The sequence below is a fragment of the Megachile rotundata genome, chromosome 1 (genome assembly GCF_050947335.1).
Source record: "Megachile rotundata isolate GNS110a chromosome 1, iyMegRotu1, whole genome shotgun sequence".
Classification (NCBI taxonomy): domain Eukaryota; kingdom Metazoa; phylum Arthropoda; class Insecta; order Hymenoptera; family Megachilidae; genus Megachile; species Megachile rotundata.
In genome coordinates this window covers 3380885-3393649 of record NC_134983.1, presented here as the reverse complement: position 1 = coordinate 3393649, position 12765 = coordinate 3380885, and positions in this window count along the sequence as shown.

Genomic DNA, 12765 nt, shown 5'->3' with positions numbered 1-12765 from the left:
TCCAATTTAAAAAACTGCGCGCAACGGCTAGGAAAATCATTAAGGAGAGCAAAATAAACGACTGAACCAATTATGTCTTAACCTTAACCAGTAACACGAATATCAAGGAAATTTGGAACAAAATAAATGCAATGAGAGGAAATAAAAAAACATCTCGCACACCAATTTTAATTTATAATGGCAATAGCATAATATCCGACCTACAAGAAATTGCTAATGCCTTAGCATCGTCTCTTGCAAAAAATTCTAGCTCCGAAAATTATTCTAATGATTTTAGACAGCAGAAAGCAATTCAAGAGGGAAAAACAACTGCGGAAATAACAAATTCCCAAGGTTCATACCTCAACACTCCCATTTCGTTATCAGAACTTAAAGAAGTGCTTAAAACCGTAAAACACTCCAGTCCGGACCCCGATAATATTCCCAACAAGCTAATTAAAAACTTACCAGAATTAGGAATCCAAGCACTACTTATTATTTATAATAATATATGGGAAAACAATACCTCATACCCATACCAAAACCCGGTAAGGGCCCTACTAAACCCGACAGTTACAGACCAATCGCCCTTACGTGTAATCTGTGTAAAATACTGGAAAAGATCATAAATGCCAGGTTAAAGTGGTTCCTCGAGCACAATAAACTGATCTCTAGCAATCAATTTGGATTTCGGGCAGGCCATTCCACTACGTCCCATCTAGTTGGTTTAGAAACGCATATCCGTGAAGCTTTTGCAAACAACCAACACGCACTCATTGTCAGCCTCGACATCGAAAAAGCTTACGATATGGTCTGGAACCATCAAATCCTAAACAATCTTAAAAAAATAGGAATTAATGGCAACATGTGGCATTTCATTAAAAATTTCATTAATAACAGAACCATACAAATTCGCTACAATGGTACCCTGTCCCAAAAAACAGAAATTGAGAATAGTGTGCCACAGGGCTCAGTATTAAGTGTAACACTGTTCTTGCTAGCCATTAACGATGTAGGTAAAATCACCAGAATGCCCGTTATCACAAGAATTTTCGCCGACGACATTACCATTTTATGCAAAGAAAAGTTTATTGATACCAGCAAATATTTCATCCAAATGGCCCTCGACGAACTCTATGAATGGTCGAATAAAAATGGTTTCAAATTCTCATCCAACAAAACCGAATGTATACTTTTTTCTAAGCACCACGAATCCCGAACATCCATACTAAAACTGGGTACAAATATACTGAGATTTGTCACATGCACCAAAATACTCAGTGTACTTTTTGACTCCAAACTCACATGGAAGAATCACATAGAATACCTTATAAACATCTGCAAGCAAAGATTGAAACCAATTAAATCAATCTCACACAATAACTGGGGTGCCGGCAAAGCTGTCCTTCTACAAACTTACCAAGCAATTATTCGATCCAAAATAGATTATGCATCGGTAATATACAACTCAGCGAAGGCAAACATCAATAAAAATCTAGATACAATTCACAACGCAGGACTGAGGATAGTGACAGGAGCTTTCCATACAACTCCCATAGGAAGCTTGCTAATTGAAGCTGGAGAAACATCTCTTGTACATAGAAGAAAACTTTTAAGTTTAAAATACGCTATAAGGGTATTAACATCCACTAATCCAATTATCCACGCCGACATTTTTTCGAAGATCGCAGTCCAATCACATTATCACACTGGAAATTTCCCATTGTACCAGAGAGTAAAAACTACCTGAAAGAACTCCAATTTAAGCTACCGAATATGGAAAAGACTGCACAAAATACCCCCATGGACATTACAGACACCTGAAATTGATACAACACTGGAAATTAACAGAAAAGAAAATCTATCCAAAGAGAGATGCAAACAAATATTCAATGCCCTCTGCAGTAATTACCCTGATCTTACCTACATCTACACTGACGGATCAAAAAACAACTACGGAACAGGAGCCGCTGTTTTCACCCAGGAAGAAACATCCAGTTACGGTCTACATTCCTACAATAGTATCTATACAGCCGAAACGTACGCAATCCTATCAGCACTCAACCTTATCAACAGATCTCCTCAGTCCAAGTTCATTATCTTCTCTGATTCCCTCTCCATCATCCGGAAAACTCAAGACATAAAATACATCACTGAAATGCATTTAGAAATTCAAGAAAAATATAATAAACTAATCAAAGACAACGAAACTATAAGCATAGCATGGGTTCCCTCCCACATTGATATCTATGGAAACACCATGACAGACCTTCAGGCAAAAATCGCAACGACTACAATCACCGAAAACCAGCCGATTTAAACACCTCTGCGGACATCAACAGGCATGTCGCGACACTACTGGAACAGTCATGGAACTCTACATGGAGAAAATACAAAGCCAGCGCAGTCCATCAACAGCTCAACAAATTCTACGACCTAAAAACTAACCCTAGACACAATAGAAGATACCAAGTGGCAATAACCCGAATTAGGATCGAACACACCAAATTTACTCATTCATACATACTAGAAAACGTTCCCCCCAGTAAGTGCGATACATGTGATACAACTATAACCATCAGACACATAATCTTGGAATGTAGAAAATATAATGACGCCAGAAGAAGACTTAACATCACGAACAACCTCACTGAAGCAGCCACATAAACAGCATACCAAGACACATTATTAAAATTCTGTAAAAGTATAGGAATCCTCAGCCAACTGTGAAAAAATGATGTCAGATCATTCACTTCCGACTATAACCCTATCCCCCTAAACTGGTCAAAAGTCGCTAATAACCTGGGTAGTTGATGCGACTTTAAACCACTATTTAAAAAAAAAAAAAATTTCCGTATTTCCGAATTACCAAGTTTCCTAATTTTTATGTTTCTACATATGTTACACGTCGAAATTGATTTGTATAAAAACTTAAAGGAGCAACATTCGATAATGGTTATTTTGCAGAAAAATTTGCTTATGTTGATGAAAAGTGATTACATTTCAACGATTTCACTCTTGTGTATTCCATAATAAAAGCACTCTTACATTCTTATGTATCTAATGATAAGCTCATTTAATACTGCGAATGTTTGTCCTTCTTTCTTTTTTTTAAATTTTCATAACGTTCCTTCAATAATAATTTTCATGATAGTCGACGTGCTGATAGATTTATAGATCTCGAGAAAACGCAACTGTGAAATGATAAGAGAAAAGACTAAAATACTGCAAATTATAAAATGTGGATAAATTCAGAATTATTCATGATTTGATGCCATCCAGAATTTTCTTCCTAAAATCTTACTACAACGTCATATATTATTAAAATTACGAACATTGTTGCGTTCTAATTTTCTTTAGTATTAACATTTTCGCGCGTTTCGTTCCTTTTTTTTCATTTTCTTTTGTATATTTTTTTCTTTAAGAAGCTAGAAAAATCTCGGTTAGACTGTACAGTCAACAGACAGAATTCACGGTACAAAATAAAACCGCGCGAAATGTTCTCAAATGAGTTACAGTTTTATTGTCTGAAGAAACACACATATTTTGAAATTTTTATATACTTTACTCAATTCGTCTCACGTACTGTGTTTTACGAACCGACATCTTGCCCTGTAAAATTCCTAGAAATATTCAAAACCTTAACACCTAAATTTTTCCGAAAATAACATTTCTTTAAATCAATTAAAAAGATTTATTATATTCGGTACTTTTATTTAAAATTTTATTGCAAATAACAACATTTATTTACTGAATGTATATAGGGTGTCCTAAAATAATGTACTACAATTAGCTATTGAAAGAATACATACTTAACTTTGATCAAGATGTTTATCGATATGTTTAAAAATAATTTAAGAACGATATATTAACAAAAAGTAATCAGTTATTGAATACATTAATATTTTCTGCAAGTTATTTACACATTCAGTATTGTTCGCAAATGTGCAAATTAATAAAGAGTGAGTATTACGTTTCTGTTGAGGCGCCCTATATTATAGATTATAAATCCAAAGAAGTTGAGTTATAAAGATAGCAAAGTACAATAAATAGACATTTCTTTCAAGATCATAATTTACTAGATTTTATTAATTGAATATTTCGATGTTTTTTAACTAGTTAACTGTGGCGATCTTTTTGCAAAGCGTACACCAATGTGTGTCGCGATAATAATCAAGCGATGACGAGTTAGCTCTCAAGAATTTATGAATTCATCTCAAATCACTTACATTTTTTATTTGTTTATTTCATTTCGTGTTGACCTCTAAACATTTTAAACATATTACAATTTACGAATATAATTTAGTTTTCGCTAAAATTACAATTTAAATATCAAATTGTAACAAAATTTTACGCATGACTGATATAGTCGTCATGACACAAAATTCTGCCACATCTCTATGACGGATATAGTCGTCAAACTATATCTTAACTGGTTAAGCAGGTTTACATTTTTGTATCATTATGTTATAATAGTTAGAAATACGAGGTGCGATCATTAAGTTTCGGGATTGTGTCTGCTGTGACCAAACGAATTACACGATTGACATGCGCTCGCAGAACATAGGAATAACAATCTTCGAGACATATGACACGAAGTTTGGAAGTGATATTTTCATTGAATTCTGTGTTATACAAGTTTATGGTAGCATACGTACGCTCTCCTTTGCGAAATCACGGTGGACTCCAAATTGGAACAGAGGGACATTAAAAAAAAAAAAAGAAACATGGAAAATTGTCGTACTTCCTCACCCTCCTGAAATATTCATCAGATTTGGAACCCTGTTATTTCTTTTTGTTTCCCAAAATGAAATTAAAGCTCAAGGGTCGCCGATTTGACACGGTGGACGAGATTCAACGCGAATCGCAGCAGGTGCTTGACACGTCTCAACAAGAAGACTTCTAGGAAGCTTTCCAAAAATGGCAGAGGCTCTGGGATCGATGCATAGCTGCACAAGGGGACTACTTTGAAGGGGATAGTAGTCAAATTTGAAACACATGACTTTATCTGGATATACAGAACCAGTCCCGGAACTTAATGATCGCACCTCGTAATAGTTAAAATTTTTAAATTTGTTATAGTAAATGCAAACGTCGAAATAGCTGTAATTACTGTAGATTTGCATTAGTTGTCATCAAAACATTGATAGGAGTATTATCATACCAAACGTATTTCTTCTTGGTTTGACAGTTTGATAGATGGTTGTTGCCCAAAATACTCCACCAAACTCTAAACGTTCGAATGCTATATAACAGCGTAGATTTTTTTTGATATAAGACTGCATAGAATACAGTAAAATAAAAATTCCAGTAATTAACCCTGTACCAGTAGTTGATCAATTTCTAGAAAACATGAAAAATAAGGTTTTTATATGCTGTGTACTTTTGATGAAAGTGAATTCAGATGCCAAGAGATTTATCAATTAAATTTTAAAGCAAGCACATATGAAGTGAAGTTATGCTTACTAATACCGAACATCTAAATTCATTAATGTAAGTCATATGCCGTTATAGAAACCGAAATTTCTAAAAATAGTTAAAAATATTAAATACGCTTCAAATAAATTATGCGGTTTAAGTAAAAAAATGTATCAAATGTGAACATTTCGCGAATGAAAAATATTTCTTCTGGTGTAAGTAGTCACCTATTAACGGACAGAGAGTGAATTACTGGTTCTTTGATTTTTGAAAGTGGTCAATTTCTGAAGCACGTACCGAATTTTTAAATATACTTTTCAATTTTGTATAACTTAACTTTTTTTAAAAACTGGTCTTGTTACATAATCTACAAGGCTTAAAAAATGAATCTCGCTATTTAATGTCAGAGCAAGTGGTTACCATTGTTCTTGTGCAAGATTTAATCAATTACTGGTATCATTACCTTAGTACGTTTGTAACTTGCAAGTAGTTGACATTCACCTGATATCAGTTACATATCAAAGGCATCGTTAAACATATCCACTTCGGCTTCAAACTTTCTCGAAATAAATCTACACAATATCGAAAGCTAATTAACAATAAGTGCAACCTTATTTCTAACATCTTCATCAATACCCAGTACTATTTAAAACTAAAAGTACCGACATTAAATGTTCGTGTATGGAAGAATGAAAAATAAAATAAAAAGGAAAATCAATAAATACTAAAGCATCAAGTAACATGTAGAACTAGTTTTTAACCGACTACAAAAAAGGAGGAGGTTACAATTCGATCAGGTTACTCAATTCGATCAGTATATATATATTTTTTTTTCTACATATGTATGTTCGCCGATTACGCCTAGCTGGGTGGACCGATCGGAACGAAACCTTTTGCATCTGGTAGGTTCTGACTTCCCATTGGTACCATTACCAAAAATTTTTTCATTTTTTAGTTGCAAAGGATTATTGTTGCAAAAAAGATTGAAAAACGAATATCCATGTTGTCTTTTACTTAATTATATTCATGGCATTTACGCAGACAAAAAAAAAGCCCGGAAGAACTGTCTCACAGTATCCTATACAATTCTCCCAATTCCACTAAAAAGCGTGAAATAAAATAATTTTCAGAAAAAAAATACACCGACTTCGAAATGCACTAAAAAGTATAAAATAATTTCTATTTCCTAATGAAGTAAATTCTATTTCATTCAATCATACAATTACGTAACAGATATGAATGAAACCTATTTACTCGTTAGGTAGTATATTAAATACATTTCAACTTTTTCGGAGGCGGCGCAAAATTAAAAATACCTCAGTAAACGTTGCTGCCAATAACCAGTTGATTGTGGTATGGCGTATTGGAAATTAATAAATCCTGAGAAAGAATACGTACCATTATAGATATATCTGGTAATATACGTAAATGTAACGACTACATTTTCATTTCGCAACGTTTCTGATATAAATGGAATTGAATCGACTTCGTTCGCATGTGGAAGCCATGGATCTAAGAACCTATAAACGGAGCCCTATAAACCTATAAACAGAATTGACTGGACCCTAGGTGTCATAATGCCAGTAAGAAGTCCCGTTAAAAAAAGAACACTGTTTACCGTGAAATCTCAAAAAGGATCTTCAGAAAATTTTCTGTATAACATAGTATTTGTCCCTCTAAAAATACTCATTCATCCATTTGACATTTTCATGTATCATTAAAAATAACGAAAAAATTGCCTTGTAATAAAATTGCTGTGACATTATGTACGTACAAAGTAGTTAGTAAATGAAGTTGTAATTGGGAAGTTATACGTGAACAAATCAAACAAAAATGTACTAAATATCTTCATATGAAACATTTTCATAAGAAAATTGTTTTTGAAAATTCATTAAATACAGTACACTACTGATAGTATCATGCTTTAAATTGGAGATAAACAAGTTGGGTTTCACACGAACTTTCGCGTACACTTGGTGCCGACCTGCCATTATCGGCCAGACAAGCGAGATCGCAACTTCTCCGCTGAAGTGCTGAGACAATGTGTTAGCCTGCGTGGTTGGCTGAGAAGCCCACTCGGTGGCACAGATTTAAATTTTGATATGCCTCAAATGTTCTAGTATTTAAATCTTGATATTTGGAAACTTGGAAACATAAGAATTTAGGAATTTAGAAATTTAGAAATTTAGAAATTCAGAAATTAAGGAATTTAGGAATTTAGGAATTTAGGAATTTAGGAATTTAGGAATTTAGGAATTCAGGAATTTAGGAATTCAGGAATTGAGGAATTTAGGAATTTAGGAATTTAGGAATTTAGGAATTTAGGAATTTAGGAATTTAGGAATTTAGGAATTTAGGAATTTAGGAATTTAGGAATTTAGGAATTTAGGAATTTAGAAATTTAGGAATTCAGAAATTCAGGAATTTAGGAATTTAGAAATTTAGGAATTCAGAAATTCAGGAATTTAGGAATTTAGGTATTCAGGAATTCAGGAATTCAGGAATTCAGGAATTTAGGAATTTAGAAATTTAGGAATTCAGAAATTCAGGAATTTAGGAATTTAGAAATTTAGGAATTCAGAAATTCAGGAATTTAGGAATTCAGAAATTCAGGAATTCAGGAATTTAGGAATTTATGAAGTTAGAAGGCTAGAAAGTTAGAAAATGAAAAGTTTAGAAATTTGCAAATTTTAATACTAAAATGTTTAATGATTTAGAAAATAAAATATTTGAGAATTCAGATACAAAAGAATTGTAGATAGAATTGTAGATACAAAAATATAAGAAGATGAGAATTTGGAAAACGTGACGATTTCGAAATTTGAAGGTTTAATGGTTTAAAAATGTAACAATTTTGATAGTTGAAACTTTGATGCTTTAGGAATTTGAAAATAAATAAAAATAATTGAGTAATTTTAGAATTTCAAAATGCAGAAAGTTGTTAGTTTAAAAATGTATGAACTTCAAAATTACATAATATAGCAATACAAATGTTTGCAAAGGTGATTGAAAATTTGGAAACTTTGAAATAGACGGATATTTTGACTTTGGAAAAATTGAATATTGGGTAGTCGAAGATTTTAGAAGATTGAAAATTTAGAAAATATGGGAATTTTCGAGATTACACACTTGATGCTTTGAGCTTATTCTTTCACGTTCTTCCTATGCCAAGAAAGTTTTATGTTGTACCCGAGCGTATAGTCAAGAACAGATCTAACTTTCTTAGAAAAATTGTGGTAACCAAGCGAAAAGAAATTTACTACCCATTGATTTTTACAGATTTTCTGAAATTTTTGGTGATTTATCAATGTAAGAATAGCTGAAAAATTTGAGAATCAAGATTTCGTGGTCTACAGATATAGAAATTAAGATTTGGTGATCTAGATGCTTGGAAACCCAAAAACTTACAAATTTGAAATTTGAAGTCTTACAAATTTGATAATTTGAAGGACTTCAAATTTAAAAAACTCAAAATGTACAAATTGAAAAGAACAAAGATTATTAAATTTGGAAACTTGAGAATTTAGAGATATGAGAATAGCAGAGTTGGGGAATATAAAAGTGTACCAGTTTTTCATTATATTTATAATAAAATATTTTCATTGAGATAATAGTTAGTATTTATCTGAAGTCAGGTGCAACGTATTTATCTATACGTATTTATATTGTATATATTGCACCTAACTGTACATCAGGTGATGACTTTACCTGTTTAGAAGGCTCACAGTCCATAAATGTAAGGTTCGAAATATATCTAAACAATTGATAATGCGGACTAAAAATTTTGTTCTACAAAATATGTTACATTTCCTTGTTGGATAAATAATAAAGAAGCATTGAAAATGGTAAGACGACGGATTTGCTCGGAAAGCAAATCGAGGATGCACGAAATGCCCATCGCTAGTGCGCGCTCGCGCGCGCATAACAACTTACATGCACATGTTTCTGAATAGACACATATCCAGAGGGTAGCGTCGACCCGTCGGATCACCCGTTGGATGCACTCAACGAAATTAAACCTACGTTCCTCGACCTCGGACCGACGTCGCAGTCACGTCCAGCCGAGATATCGGCAACGTTAGCTTTTACCACGTTTTGCGCGCGCCACTTCAAACTTATTCCCGCGAAATTTCTCGGTTACGAATTCGAGAAGACCAGTTGCCCTTTGCATCGTATATAATTTAAGATACCCTTGAATATCATTTCATTATTACTTTTATTCTGTTCGTCAGACGATTTAACCTACTGGAGTTTTATATTGGTGCTCGTAATGTACTCGAGAATCTGTAATACGATATTAACCTGAATAAAATTAAGATGAATTATAGAGAAATTCGTGATAATTTTGGTAACTTAAATGTTATAGTTAAAATGTATGCGTGATCGTATTTGAGTAGTTTCAAACTTTTCAAAGTTTCAAATTTTCAAAGTTAAAAATTAGTAAATATTTAAACTTCAAGCATTCGAATAGTTATATATTCAAATATTCAGATATTCAAATATTTGATTGTCGAATATTTTTAATTATTTAAATTTTCAAATATTGAATATTCACATATATTATATATGTATTTAACTATTTAAATTTTCTAATTTTCTAACGTTCAAATATTCAAATTTCCCGATTTTCAGATTATCAAAATTTTACATTCTCAATTTTCAAAATCCCCAAGTATCCGAATTTCAAGATTTTTTAATATTTTGTTTTGTAAATTTTCAGAGTTTTAACTTTCTTGCAAGTTATGGATGAGACGTCCTTTACGTTAAACCTGTGGTATAAAAGATATTTTGCTCATTAGGCCACTAAACAATTAATTATTCACATTAATTTAGATTACATATTTTCATAAACTTCACCGTTGTCTTTTTACTTTCTTCAATTCTGTCAATTAACATTATTTGTTTCGTTTATTTTGAACAATTTAAAAATTGTATGCTATTTTTCAATCAATTCGGATAGGAGTTGTGTGTTAATTTGAAGTTAATATCTGTATTTAGCCAGATTCTGAGCTCATTTATCTTTTACAAGTTGACAATCAAATTGCTACTTGCTTTTATTTTTATTTTGTGGACTTTGCTTTCTATCGATTCCCACAGACAGAAATCTAAAGGGTTCAAGCTCGGAGACCTTTGTGATCAATGAATGCAGTTATTGTTTTTATGGTCGCAGCTTCGCGCACATTAACACTGCACCTACCAACTTATAATGCACACATAATTTAAAATTAAAATAGAAAACTAAATAAACAAATGATCCAATATAAATTGATATATACATTATTCCTTTATATTAATAAAAATCAATCAATTTCTTAAATTTTATAATTTAAAATAAATTCTGAATAGGTTAAAAGACTGATAGCTTAAGTGTCAACAATATTAGATATAATTTACTTGGAATGATCCATATTGCCATTTTCTAAAGTACTTCCTATTCCTCCCGAAACATACTCTATCACTAAATTTTGGAACCCATTAAAAATATTTTTATAAAAATCAATTTTAGAGAGATGGGGTGATCCGCCTGATAAAGAACGTTACACATAATTGTCCATTAAATACACTGTGAAGAGCACTAAATTCACTTCTTCAATACAGTGGAGAACTAATATAATCAAACCTAGTAGCGAATAGGATGAAAATTGGGTTATGAGCAAGATTGTATCGACGGTGAGGATCCTCAGACGACTTGAAAGTATCGAAGTGTCTCGTTGGAAAAAAGGTTTTTTTCAGATCGCCGCTCTGCCATCGGTGCTTCCTCTTGGTTTTTTCTTTTTTTCCCTTCCACTGAACCAACAGGGAAAATACTTGGCGAGCCTGGCTCGGAAAAATGTGGAACACGTTGACGTTGGAGCAACAGAGTAGACGAGAGGATATCGAACCGACAAGTCCAGAGGCGGAGTTGCCCCACCAGGTTTCCATGGAAACGTGACACTCTCTTTCGGGCTTTTCGAGCTTTTCGAGCTGTTCGGAGCTTTTCGAGTTTACTATGGTTGCTCCCCCTCCTCCGCCCCTTCGTTTTGCACTCTTCGTGCCGACGGCACCGAGGATCGCCCCGAAAGAACGATATTTCCTGTTATTTTCCTCAAACCGAAGGGAAAAATTATTTGGTTTCCTGAAAACTGATATTGCAGCCCGGCTAGTTTCTATTTCACAGTTTTATTCTCGTTTGTTGCCTCCGATACGGGATCCTTGTTCGAGCGGTATGCTTGGTTCAATGTTCATTCGGCCGTACTTGAGTAAATGACAATTGGGTTTGACGCCATTGTGATTAGCACAAGGCACTTGTTTACCATTTCATGTACAGAATTGTGAGAAATTCACTACAGAATGCTACTATGGTGTTCAGAAGTACTTCATGGGTGTTCCGTTTACATTTATGCGTTTGGATCCTCTCTTCACGCCTTGCCGTACGATTTATTTGTCAGATACGTCAGTCATCACAGTCGTAATATTAAAATAAACAGGAAAAATTAAAATGTTATGTTAATTCTATATAATTTTTATAATATGGGAGTACTTAAAATGATTAGGTTAGGTTACTTTATAAAATCTGATGAAAAAATTAATGCGCTCTTCAATGTTTCAATAAAAATCTTATTTTAGATGCATTCACTATGTTATATCAAATTTTTAAAAATACTTTCACCCTAATTGAAAATAGTTGCTAACTTGGAGCTGAGTTGAGAAATATGAAAAAAAATAAATGAATACAAACCGTAGGTATAATTCTCTATGCACACCCAAATTTAAGAAACAAAATTGCATTATAATTTAATATTATGATTTTGTAAATAAATAATATTGCATTTATTAAAGTGGTCATATATTCGAAAAAAAAGGAATAGTTCATTTTTCTTAGATTTCTCATGAAGTTTTTATAAAAACATTACCAATACTCAAATTTCCAAATATTTAAATTAAAAAATTTTCAATTTTTTGAATTTCAAAATTCCTAAATTTCTAAATTTTTAAAACAACAAATTCAAAAATTTGCAAACTGGCTTCATGATATGTAAAGTATAAAATTTATAGAAGTCAGAATATTCGAAGATTCTGATCTAAATTTTTAAATCCCCAATTTTGCAAACATTTAGACTTACAAAGATCAACATTTCCAAGTTTTCAAATCTTCTCACTTTAAAGTGTTCAAACTTAAACATTTGTAGGATTATTTCCACGTGCTGTCGTGGTTTTTTCCATAGAATGACCGTTAACATGGGTTTTTTCCATCAGCGATCGTCTTTTGTTTTAACGGCGTTGGCGCGTGAGAAAGACTTGCGGGTCAATCGTGATTTTACTCTCTTGCGTGTAGCTTCGACGGAAAGCAGTGCCGTCCGAAGTGTTGTGTGTCTTTCTTTGTGTGCA